Raw genomic sequence first — 13,465 nt, 5'->3', positions numbered from 1 at the left:
AGAATTGGGTATTTGCCTGCAGACTTTGGTGGTGGCCCCTTTAAAAATATTTTAATTACGACTTTTTCAGTGAGTGAGTTAGATGAATCAGGATCCCTCAGCAAGGTTTTTATAACGTGTTGGCTGTGCCAATATGTTCTGAGAGCAGACAGGGCAGACAACTGCTTTAGGTTTTTAATTGTTGGTAGTCCTAAAGGGCTGGAGCTTGAAATAACTCCAGCTTTCAAAGAATACCTTTCTCTCTTGGGTGGTGGAGTGTCTCCCACAGAGGAAAGTGCTTGCTCTGGGGGAACACTGAGCTAACTGTGGCTCTGAAAGCAGAGGGACATGTATCTGCAGTGAGTTCCTAGGTCTGTTCATGCATGGGAGCCACCACAGTGAGAGCTGACAAGTTTGCTGTGGTCTGAGATGGGTGTGAATTTGCACCTGTTTCCTCAATTCCCCAGGCATGTCTTTGGAGCCATGTTCCAGTCAATGGTCTCCGTTGTTTTGGGCAAGTATCATTTGCAAAGTGAACCAAAACTGAGAAGTAGGAAGAGATCATCAAGTTACTTGGGACCCTTCTCGGGAAACTAAGCACATGAATAGGGCACAAGAAGGTAAGTCTTGAGCTTGAAAGCACAGAGATGATGGCCTGAAATGCCTGTGAAATTTCATAGCCAAGTCAGGGCAAATTCTACCTGTAAAAATGTAGGTATTGGTATTCTGGACAAAAGGCATCCATGTCAAAATGCTCCTTTTTAAAAATGTTTGTGTGTTGGAAATTCTGATGGAGATGTTCTCACTCACTTACCCATGCGTGTTTGAAGGCTGTGCTTTCTCCATCTTTTCAGCTTTGGGAGGGTGTGCTTGCAGCAGATGAGTCCCAAGCCGTGAGGCACAGTTATTAAGACCAGCCAGAGTTCAGCGGATAGTACCACCTTTATAATTTCGGTGGGCCAACAGAAGTCAGCGACGTCATTTTACCCTCCCGCGTGCACGCAGCCGGATCTGGATTTTGCGTGGCAGCACGCAGCGGCAGGCGCAGAGACGGGAGACGCCACCGCGGTGCACAGCCGGTGTCGTGCCGCGGCCTCCTTTGTCTGCCAGCACTCGGAGCTGCTGGCGTGGCGGGTAGAGCCGGTGCCGCCACACCGAGGATGTAGGTGCTTCGCAGGGCCACGGTTACGTTCGCATCTGGCGTTTTTTGCCTTTGTTTCCAATAACTGGCGTGCCTCAGCAGAGGCTGAACCGCACCCTGACTGGCCAGGGAATGGCCTTTGGCCCTGGGGAGGGGAAGGAGGGAGGATCGGAAGGGGTTGCAGAAGGGGAAGCGGCTTTCTGCTGTCGGCTGAGTTTTTCAGGGTGTTAATCAGTGAGGTGAGTGTATTTTGCAGCTTGTCACACGCCTTGCCTTTCTGAGGGGCTGCTCAGGTTACTTTAGAGAAGTTAGTTGGCTTTCTCCTCATGATGGCTGTTCTTGATAAAATTCGTGGTTTTGGGCTTGGCTGTGTCAGACTAGAGGTGAAATTAGGAAACAGCTTGTCTTTAGGAATTTAGAAGTGTAGTTCTTTGTCCGGGTTTGGTATTTATCCCTTCCAGAAGCAAATACCTGACTCTTAGACCTCTCTTTAAAAGGATTTAATCCAAGCTTTTTTTATTTTGGACGCTGGTCTTGGTAAAGTGTTCTGGGGGGAGAAAAGATGGTTAAAAAAAAAAAAAGCAAGCTTTTTCAACATCTATGAAAAAGTGTTAGTTCATTATGGTTTGCATGGGGAAAGGGAAGACAAGTTTTCTTCAAAAAAGAACAAATTTTTTTGCATTTCCAAAATTCTGCTGAAAGAACAATGTTTTCTTAGTCCTGCAGTGTTTTTTGTTTCTGTGTCCTCCCCCCGCCCCCCATCATCTCTATTTTTCATTTTGGTCCTGAGAGGCTATACAGAACTGGAAATAGTCAGCAAGCATCTTTATTTCCTCTGGTTTTTTTCTTCCTCAATGATCAAAATTGCAAGCACATCTGTCATAGGGCTGTGCTGCAGGCGGAGCCAGGGACATCAGGTGTCTCTGCAGCGGTGAAACCCAGGACAGATGTGGGGTGCCGACTGCCCAGCACGTGAGCTGGGATGGCCGCTTCAAGCTGGAGCTGGAGGGCAAAGGAAGCCATAGCGTCGTGTCTGAGGTGACGCTGACCACATAAGGCTTTTCCCTGCTGTGTGTTCTGCTGCAGTGGCTGGACACTCATTAGGAAGTGTTCAGGGACCTTTGTCTTGAGAGTCAGATGTCTGTCAGGTCCCTGAGGGCATCACAGCTAAACCCAGTTGTGGTCCCAGCCACGGTCCTGGGCTGGTTTTGGGAAGACAGTGATATGTGACCCTGGCAGGATGAAAGCTAAGTTGGAACTCCTCCATGCTGTCTGTCCCCTCCCAGAATAGGGCAGGGGCCCCTTGGATGGTCAGGGGAGGAGGCAGCAGGTAGAAGAGGAGAGAGTGGGATGTGGGGAGGGTACCAAGTGGTGGGTCACTGCAGGAGGACATGGACTGAACCTGCGGCCTGGCCAAGGCGGCTGCTCTAGTGGCTGGGCAGGAGTCCTGCCCTGCTGATGAGCTGGAGCACGACCTGTCATGCTGGTGAGATGGCACGGTTCCTTCTGCCAAAGGCCGAGCACTGCCTTTGTTTCTGTAGTTCTGCTTTAAGAGAATGGATAATTGGTCTGCTCCTCATTTGGCAAATGAGAGTTTAAAGCAAGCTCTGCATTTCCAGTAGAGTTAGATTTGAAGCAGTCTGTTGTTTTTTTCATGTGAATTATGGTGTTTGACTGTGTAACACTCTGTCATGTCAGAAGGGATTTGTTTACCCCTGTCGGACTCATTGGCTCTGTCAGCAGAGCTCACCGTTATCGAGTGGGGGAAACAGATGCCGGGATGTATAGGTCCTACAGAAATCCTACAAATGTGGTGCTTGATTTAAAAACCAAACCAAACCCGATGTTTCAGATCTGGAGGACTGTTCCCATCCAATTATAACACTGCAAGTCACACGTTTTGATCTTTAAAACCTTGGCAATGTCCCTCCAGATCTATATTCTCTTTGAAAAAAATATTGCCTGAAATATTTCTGCAGCAACAGTTTGGGCACAAATTTCCTTTTGTCAGTGATGTCTGCTCGAGTAATCATGACAGTTTCATACTGTTTTCATTGAAAGGGCTGTATCTGTCAGATACTAAGCCTTACAAAATATTGCCTGCTGGAAATGTGTGTTATGTGCAGATTTATGCAGGGCAGCTCACCAAGTGAAATTTCTGTGGCAGAGGATGAATTCAAGTGGGGCTTGTCCTTTGAATAAGAATTTGAATCTGTTTTCTGACAAGTAGCTATTTAGCCTAGCCTGCCCCCCCAGCCCCAAATACTGCAAAATTATGAATTAGGCATGTGATCGAAATAAAGCAAATTATGCTCTCTAAATGCAGAATTATGTTGGATGGCCCAGTAGCTGGCATACAGAAATGGATATATATATATAGCATAGTGGATATTTAATGGGTATATATAGTTGTGCCATACGTGTCAGTAGCTGTGGTCTGGAGGAGCATCCAAGTAGTAGTGACTAATCTCGTGGACCAAGAGGACTTAGAGGTACCTTTGAATGGCCGCGGTGGTTTTCAGCAGTTGATGAGTGCTGTAAGCGTTTGTGTATGCTGTGCTGTGCTTTGGGTGTTCGTTAGTGCTAGGTAGGCAGCGGAGGAACTCCTTTCGGGAGCTGTGGCTCCAGTGAGGCTGCTGGTGTGCTGCCACCCCGTGCCCACGCCGCAGGGTCATCTGTGTGCTGGTGACGAAGGGCAAGGACAAGGATCAGCTCGGGTTTGACCCCTGCACAGCACATTGCGGTGAGCACAGCTTCGAGCTCACTGGTGAACGTGGGCCCTTGTGTCCAGCTGGCACCCCGTCGAGGGACGGTGGTCCCCTGTACCGCATTGGTTACTGGTGGGAGGGGGGGATTTAATTTTCAGGCCAGTGGCCCTGGTCTTCACAGCTTTTCCTTAGTAGAGAAAAGTGTTGCAACATGAATTGGCTCTGTCTTGGCGGTTTTGGGCAATCCTGTCTTTGATGGCCATCGGGGAAGGTTTCTTTTGCCCTCCTTCCCTATGGAAGCACCCTAATGCGAAGTGCTTTTCTGCAAAGGTTTCTGCAGCTCCCTGAGGAGTTCGGAAAAGAAATGGGATGTCTGTGTGCAGCACAGGAATCTCAGTTGATGAAAATGTGCAGTGTGTCACTGCAGTGCGAAACTGTTGGTGCCACGTCCTGGTTGCCCCACTTCTGGATTTTTAAGGCCAGAGGAGATCGTTACGGTCCGTTAGTTTGACTCGTGCATAAAGAGGATTGTAGGATTTCATCTAATGATTTCCACATTCAGCTCAACAAACTAAAGCTGAAATGGAGCATATGCTTTCAAAAGGCATTCAACTTTTGCAGAACAAGTAAAATTTTGTCCCCTTTGAAGTTGCTGACAAAAGTGCCATTTGCTTCAGCGGGGCCAGAGTTTCTGGCTGAGCTTCCAAGTCACCCAGAATTTACCACTTCTCTTATTCCTCTGTCTGATTATCCTCACCTAAAAATTTGCCATATTTGTGGCAGTAAGGCAAACAAGATGTGACCCTTGGTTTTTTTTTTAAGATTTCTAAACAAAATAAATAACAGTGTTTTTTTTAAGCTTCACTGGTCGTGTGGATATTCTCACTGGGCACTGTTTGTGGGTGTTCTTCCCTCACTTCTCAGTTTGTTCTTACAACTAATCTTTCCTCGAATGTACAGGTTTTTATTTTTCAAGATACTTGAAGAATGCAAGTCCCAAAGTTTTAACCATTGAGGTGTGCAATCCAGCAAGAATAAAGTATGTGTAGATGGGTACGGGGGGAGGGATAGATCCAGCTAGCTGCAGTGTACGAGGTTTAACTAACAAAATGAAGCAACACATTGCTAAATGAGGACTTTAATGCTGTAGCTGCATTATGTTGTTTGTCTATGAACTTACATGAGACATATATTATTTTAGCACTGCTATTACTACTAGTTTATAAAGCCATATTTAAAACTGTACACTTAATTGTAACATAACTTTAAATTGTGCACTGTGTTGATCCATGTATATATATATGAAAATCTGTATATTTTGTCCTTATGCCGTATGTCATTTGGTGCGTAAATTACAACTAATGGATCCAAAATACCTTTCTGCTTCATGTCCTTACTCTGAATGTGTCTCTGCTTTCTGTAGAGCTGTGAACTAATGGTGTTCTTTTAAGTGTGAGCATGGGGAGTGCATGAAACTTTAATGGCCACTGAGTTAACCCACATCTCCCCAGGCAAGTACTTCAGCCACCAGCATTATTTGGATGGGGTCACTCTCTCACTGTGCATCTCTCCCTGCAGCACTGCAGGAAGGATTTCAGGGGCCAGCACAAGGGGAAGGACTGCCCTTAAACTTGAGCATGAAGATGGGTCTCTGTTCCTCTCTCTCTTTATTTTGTGGTTAATGCTGCCAGTGTGAAAATAAATAATCCTGAGAAGGGGATTCTGTCAGAGGAATGTGTAAGCTTTAAGGTCTTTGTCCAAAGCACTGTGCTGGCTAGTTTTGTTGTATGATAATATTTTGGAAATTTTTCAGCAAATACAGGTCTTTAGCCAGACTTAGCATGCTGTCCCAAATGCAGCATAGCGGCTGCACAACAGGAGACGGGGCCTTGCTGGAAGAAATAAGGGGCAACAATGTGCAGGTGGTAAAGGTGCAAGACTCTCCACAGGTGCCTTCAGACCTTGCAGTGGATTGACATGAAGTCCTGCTTCGTAAGTGATGATGTCAGTGTTGCAGGCATAATAAAAACCTCCTGGGTGGGTGTGTAACCACCCCCTGCACTTAAATGTAGAGCTGATGTTTCTCCTTTCTCTTTGGGATGTGTCGGGTGCCCGCAGCAGGGAGCACAGAGCGCGGGTGGGCGTTCTCGCCCCGCCGGGTGGACGCTTGACTGATGCCTGCCGCCGGTGCCGTGGGAAGCCCTGCCTGCGCCCAGCCTGCCCGCTGCTCTGGCTTTTGCAGGTCCCGCTCTCGTGTCCCCCCTGCCAGAGACGCAGCCTGGGGCAGGGGATGCTGTCCTTCCAGTGAGGATCCGGGCAGCGCCTCACAGCACTGGTTGAGGGATGGGAGAAAGGAAGGGTGGGATTTATGGGCTATTTACCCAGCTTCATGTCTTGAAGGGAACGGGTAGGTGTGCGTCACCCACCTGAGCATTAGAAATGGCAAGTCAGGCCCAAGCCTGTAGTACCAGTCAGAATGGATTTTTATCTCCTTTCGTTACGGCTGGTGAGGTTGATGTTTAGGGTCTTTTTCTCCATGGTGCCTAGAAATGTCAATGTACTTAATAAACACGGAGGTCAGAAACTTGCACCTAGGTTGAAATACAGGACTTGAATCATTAAACATGGCAAGCTCAGAAGAGCTGGTGGCCAAAACTGAGAGCCAAGGTCAAGTCTCTCTCCATTCCAGAGAACTTCCATCCTGGTAAAATATTCACAAACTCTGTTTATCCCCCAGTTCCAAAAACTTTAATTTGTGGCATGTGGGAAATATTCTGGACATTACACAGTTGTTTTGGGCCGTGCAGGCACATGCAGATGCTCACTACAGCCTTGCTGTCAGGAATTTGGTGAATCATCATAACTGGTGGCAAGCCTGATCCTTGCTTCAGAGAGCACTGCCGAAAAGGTGAATGTACCTGTGCTTTCCATGTGAGGAAATGGAGGCAAGCAGTTTGAGAGTGCCCAGGACAGCACCCTGAAGTCCCCAAACAGCTGTGTAGCTGTCAGCCAGATCCTGGCTGGGAATATTCATCATTTTCCTGTGAAATTGTTAATTACAGCTGATTAGAAGTCTCTATGCCAGCTCTGTCCCCACCCTGATGTCTGTTGCAAGGTTGGGGTTTGGTTGGCCAAGGTAGGTGCCCAGTACCTCCTGAGATGCCCTGGGAGACCTGGGGCATCTATGCAGAACTGGCTGGCAGGACCCAGGGCAGACCTGAGACCAAGAGCGGCAGCTGGAGGCTGGGAAGGCTATCTTATGACATCTAAAATGGTGGCTAGAAACCTCTGTTCGGGCAACTGAATCACACCCTGGATAACCGCTTTAAAATGAAAGTAAGTGGTGGTGTTGGTGTCGCAACTAATGATACTCAATATTTATATCATGGTAGGGCCCAAATAATCTGACCAGCATGCATCCTTGCATGCAATGTTCTTCAGAAGCTCAGGCCACCTACCATGACATTTACAATCCCAGAAGAAAAAGTGATGCAACAAGAGTGAGAGAGAAGAGAACGACAGTCTGTTGTTTCAATATTTGGCTCTGTATTCAGCCAAGTACATTTAATTTTATATTAAGGCCTTGCCAGGCATCTCTGTGTGTCTGCATTGTTGTAATCTGTGGAGATCTGGTCCGAGTAGTCTGTGCAGCCTTGGGGCTCCTCGGAGGAGCAGAAGTGTCTGCTCTCAGCTGAGCTGAACTTCTGCTGTGCTGACTGCATGACCCAGATCTCCGTGGGTGATAGTGGAAGCCAAACACATAGCTCATGAGGGTACCCTGCAGTCAGACATCAAAATGAACACCTCTTACTCTCGGGCTGAGTCCCACCCTAAACCAGCTGTGCCTTTACCTGGAAGCCCAGTCATCAGCTCTGCTTTGGTACTTTTTCTGGGAAATGATGTACGATTGCAGACAGGAGAAGTTGTTCAAGGACACTTCAGGCTGTAACGTTGAGCACTCCATTGTTAGGAAATACCAGGGTTCAATTGTCCATATAGTTTTAATGCCACCTCTTTTTGCGTATTGAGTTGCAGATTTCAGTTCAACTCTTTTTTTTTTTTTTCTTTTCCTCTGCCTCATCTGGTGCAGGGGGTAGAGACTGGTGAATTAATGATGAGCTGGTGCTGATTTCATGTGAAGTGTGACCCCCAAGCCGTATTTACTGCGCAGCCCTGCAATGGAAACAGAATGATTAATTTCCTCGTGAGCTTCTCTGTGGCAGTCATTACGATGGTTTCTGTGTGCTTCAAAAATACTAACAAGTTTATTTTCACAACATCACTGCTGAGATGCAGTAATAGACAAGACTAAAAAGCTAGAGTTGTCAAGAGCCTTGAAACTCAGTGCAGGGGACTGGCATTTGATATAGGAAGAGCCAGTGGATGGACTCAGAAAGGAAAGACATAAACAAGCGATAGGCATCAAAGATATTCTTAGCAGATGCACTTTATGTGGGTTAGAGGGTCTTGGAGAAATGATTACTCTAGGATGGAAGTTGAGGATCTGAAATAGAGCCTTGATTGTCAAAACAGGAAGGAAATGATTTAAAGGAGAAATGTGCCACAGAGATGATAAGATTTGGAGGGAGGAGGTACGTGCTGTCACCAGGCAGAGGCACTTTTTCTGCCGTTCACATGAAAATCTGCAGCGGCTGGGGATGTGCTGCCCTGGCAGACACTAGCGAAAGGAGCTTAGTTTTTTCTGCCCAGCCATGAAGGCTTCAAGGTTGGGTCGCACTTCGCCATCGTTTCGAAGGCGGTATTTGTTTAGAAGCCACCTGAAGCACAGTTCTTATCTAATAATTGGGTTTATCAACTACATCTACGCATAGAGAAATTGCTGTAATTTCACATGCAGTGATTCACTGTGACCAAGAAACCCGTAATTATTCAGCGCGCAAACTTCACCGCATGCTAACGCGGCTCTTGTCAGCGTGGCTTCTTGGCACCGCTTTTAGCCTGTAAATACAGCACCAGAGTAATAGCCGGTGGAGCAGGGAAAGATGATGACTCCCAGGAGGACCCGAAGCGCTCGGAGGTGGAGCAACGCGCTTGCTGTGGCTCGGGAGGCCCAGGGCTGAGCGTAGGAAACGTTCTCCCTAGCCCAGCCTTTCCCTGCTCCCAGCCCCATTTGTGGTCCCGCCGCGGGAGATCGTGGGTGATTCGTTGCCGCGCGATTCAGAAGGGGAAAATGCGAAGGTTTGCTGATGAAGAAAGCAGCTAGTTCCCAAATGTCTGCATCTTTTCCTCCTGAAAACGCAGGGGGTGAAGTTTGTGCCTCCTTTCTCCAGAGCTGTTGTGCAAGTTGGGAAGAGCCCACGCTTTTCCTCGTACAGCTGCAGAACACTTTCCTGTAATATTTCAGCTGTAAAGTACTGTTATGCATTTCAAAGGTGGGACTGTAGCTCTTCTGCCTCCTCAGGCATAGTGCCATAGCAAATATTCTCCCAGCTATCTTCTGAAATCCAGTGCCAGCCCTGCTACTCCCATTAAAATAATTCAAAGCATTATATTTACTTTAATGTACGTGTCCTAACAAATGTGAGTTGGGAAGTGCCTGGATTTCATTGTAGCTCACAACCAGCTACCAAAACCCTGCAGAATATCAAGGGGTTGTAAAAGTTTGAGGATGATATAAAGAATTTCTAGCTGCTATTACTATTGCTAGTTAGTTTATTTGCTTTCTGCTGTGAGGCCAAAAGCAAACCTTAACCAAAGAGGGGGAAAAAGTAACTAAATCTGATACACCATTTATATAGCTCTGGATAAATCTGGAATGAGCTTGGGGAATCAGAGTGAAGAGCAATCTTTTTAAAGCCTGCTTAATGAAGTGGTTCACAATATCAAATCCCTTATCTAAGTTGTTAAAGTCGTCTTTGGTCTTTTATTGAAAGCCATGAAAATATTAGTACTTTTACCATGAGCCTAAAAATATGACAAACAAGAACGAATGGTATGATTACTAACAGCTCCATGGTTTTGGAGCTGGCTAACAAGGTGGATAAAAGTCAAGTACTTAGTAATGATTTGCCTTGTCTATTATTAAATCTAAAAATCCGTAGATAGATTTCGAAGAGCTTTGGAAACTTGCATCGCCTGAGCTGCGTGGCATCAGGCAAGTGTCAGAAAGGACCATGTATGTGATACATGCTGGCAAATAGCCACGGCTGGGGGGGGAAAAAGAGCGCGCATTTAAACAAATGTGGTAAGCCAGAGGCTTTTGATAGGAGGAGGACACAGACGATGAGCAATCGTTTTACACACGCAAACCTAATGGTTGTTACGTGATGTTTTAAAATTCTACCCAGTATAATTTTAAGTTTTAAAATTATAATTTAAATTATAGTAATTTAAATAAATATAAAATAATAAATATAAAAAATTAAATTAAAATAATTTATAATTAAGTTTTAAAATTCTACTCAGTATAATTTTAAAACTTCATGGGGAGGAAGAGGGATGAGATCCACAGGAGGGTGTCTCCATCATATTTAATACTATGATACCCGACAACGGAGATCGAGTGGCTGCAGCGGGCAGGTTCCCGTTCACAGAGTCTCTATGAAACAGCTTCCTTTATTGCAGTGGTGGTTCAGTCCGTCTTGAAGTAACTGATGCTGGCAAAGAGGCCAGGCAGATTTTGTGATAAGCTTTTACGAGTCTAAAACCAGGGTCCTAGGCTAGGTGGCATCTTGAAAGCTTCAGAAGGGCTTCTATCAGATTATCTTAAAATTAAGCATTTTCCATGCTAATAAGGTGAGAAACTTCTGGATTTGCTGCTGCTGTATAAGGTTTCTTTTTAGCAAGAGGAGTAAACATTAGTAGATTCTGTGACAACTTTTACTTGCACAAATATAAGTGCATACTTGTCTCATTGAATTGTAAGTCAGGAAGACATTTATTCGTCATCTAAATTAAACAGTTTCTCAACTCTACAGACAATCTTGTATTCTACTGCCTTTTGGTGTCTGAGGAGATGGGAAGAGGGAGAAGAAACTGGGGTGAGGAAAGAAATGATAAATAAAATACTTAATATTCAGGTAAACTGTTTATAAAGTCATAATTTGTACAGCCCTGATTACAGACATGGATGATTAAATTTCACGGATACCAGAACATGGCTGGAATGACTCAGAGGAGACACAAGTCATTTATTTTGGCTTGAGTACTTCCTTGCAGCCTGCTAGATGCAGCCCTCCGGGGCAGCCTTTCTGTACGCACCATGCCACTCAACAAGGCAAAAAATGTCGAAGCAGAACAAGTCTTCCTGCAGCATTTCTGCTTACAAATCTTATTAAACTTTCCTGTTACCATCCAGATTCAAGACAGAAGGACGCTTCAAAGCAAAAATATTTTTAGGGAAATGAGTTTGAGGCAGCCTTGGCCCGAGCAGCAGCCTCACACCATGCCCCTTACCTGATTCCCGGCTGCCGCAAGGTGCCAGGGCCAGTTATTAATTGCACGTCCACAAACTTCTGTGCTGGGGCTAAAATGACAACTTAGGTGTCAATCACTCTGATTTTGAGCTGGTGTAACAAGGCCCCGAATAAGGAAAGGCCCAACAAAGTCCCCGATTAGCTGTTTTTTCATTCTCGCTCTGTGTGTAATCTCCGTCAAACAGAAGTGCCGTTTTTAGCTGTAATCTAAGCCTATTTGCCTCCGTACTGGCGTTGAGGGTAGCTCATGTCATCAGGCCACTGCAAACATAAGCGAACGAAGCTTTGTTAGGTAAGTAAATATTTTTTCTCTTTGACATGTGAATGAAATGAAATAGATTAGATATGAGTGATTGACTGACACCAGCGACGTCAGACCCCTCAGATGCCCCACTCCTGGCCTAGTTTAGTCAGCATTTTGTTCCATACGTATTCAAAATACCATTAGTTTTTGTTTATCCAGAACTCAAAATGAGAGAACGATGTTTGTAATTTAAAGTGCTGATCCTTTCCCTCCTTCAGCCTCCTCATCCTCAGCCAGGTATAGTCAGCCAGTTTAACATTCATGCCAAGTGAATCATGCCATGAGCTTTCACTGACGCAATTGCATCATCTAACGCAGATATACCATGTTTCTAAAACATCTTGTGCTCCCTACTTGGTACTTCATCTTTTAGCAGCCATATTTGAGGACGCAGAAACAAATCATCCACTTTGTATTCAGCAAAACATCTTCATGGAGGACTGAAGTTGGGCTTCTACCTTATTTGCCTTCATTTGCTTCTGCAGTTCAACCTCCTCCTGGTTTCTGACAGGTCTCCAGCAGAGCCGGCTGCTCCCACACGTGATGGGGTACACCCTCCTGTTCATGCAATCTGCCATCTCACTAGGAGAGGATCCAGCAATGAACGTTCCAACCATAAATATTCCTGTTTTCTTTCCTGGGCAAAGTTGAAAGAGACTCTGAAGATAACTTCTGGAAGAAGCTGCAAAAAAGACCCTGACATCTTTCATCAAGGGGTTGCCCATGTGGTACTGTTGTTAATTTTAGTTATGTATTGTTACTAGAAGAGAGACTTGAGATGTCCCATCCAATCTTGCCTTGTTTGTACATCAGGAAAATGTACATAATTCCGTCGTTTGTGCCCCTTTCTTCTCCTTTTGCAGATCCTTGTTGATAGATTGCTGTCAGCTGCAGGGAAGGTCTCAGTTGTGTCCTGAATCATTCCTCTGCAGACACCTCTTCTGTGCTTGCCTTGATGGATTTGTGGTGGTAGTGCAGTATTGCCAGCATGCCTGGATGGCTCCTGGATCCCCCTGTGGTGACAAATCTGCCTCCTTAGTTTCTCTTGTTTCCAGTTCCTGACCACCTACTCTTCCCTTTGTGGTGCCTGGATGTAGCTGTCCAAGCGTACTTGCTTTCTGGGGATGCTACGTTGTGCTGAAACAAATGCCTCCAGGCTTCGTTGTGTGTCACCAACTCAGCCATCTCTTCTGTGTTCTGGCTGAGAGGAAACCAGGGCCCTTCCTTCTTCCTCCACGTTGGCTACTTACTGTGAAGCCGTATTTAAATAGACAGACTTGTACATTCTTCAAAATTCCCTCTCCATCCCCTTGCTTAGGGGTTTTCTCACAGGGTGGCCGCGGTGGGCTTGGGCAGCATGGGTCATCCCTCCACCAGATTCCCCTGCCGATGCATGGGGCAGCTGCCTGCCACCCCGCCGGGGTGGGGACATCCGCAGCAGAGAACCTGGCCCTTAATTATCACATCTGCACTGGCACCGCCTCTGTCGGCAACCTGTCCTTCATCTGACCGTCAGCACTCGCCTCTGTGGTGACAGCACGTCTTCCCAGTATTTTCACAGAAACACGACGTGCCTGCGCGGTGTCGCAGTGTGGCAGTAGTTTAGCAACTGGTAGATTACTGATTGGTGAAAGTGGGAAAGAGCTCATGCAAAGAGGGGAAATTCTGAAAAATGTAGTCAATTTTTGATTTAGGATTGTTGAACATCTCTTAAACCTCAGTTGTATACGTGTTGACAATAAATACCCCACAAGTCAAAAATGCTGCTGGATCAAAAGCCACAAAATAATGATTCCAACACACTTGACAATCCCAATCCTGCCCCTTTGGCAATGTCATGGGAAAATGAGTAAGACTTTGTAATCCTATCTGCGCCCAATCCAGGAATTTTTCAAGG

This window comes from Phaethon aethereus (assembly GCF_964289735.1).
Source record: "Phaethon aethereus genome assembly, chromosome: 3".
In the NCBI taxonomy this organism is placed as follows: Eukaryota; Metazoa; Chordata; class Aves; order Phaethontiformes; family Phaethontidae; genus Phaethon; species Phaethon aethereus.
Note: the sequence above shows the minus strand (reverse complement) of the source record.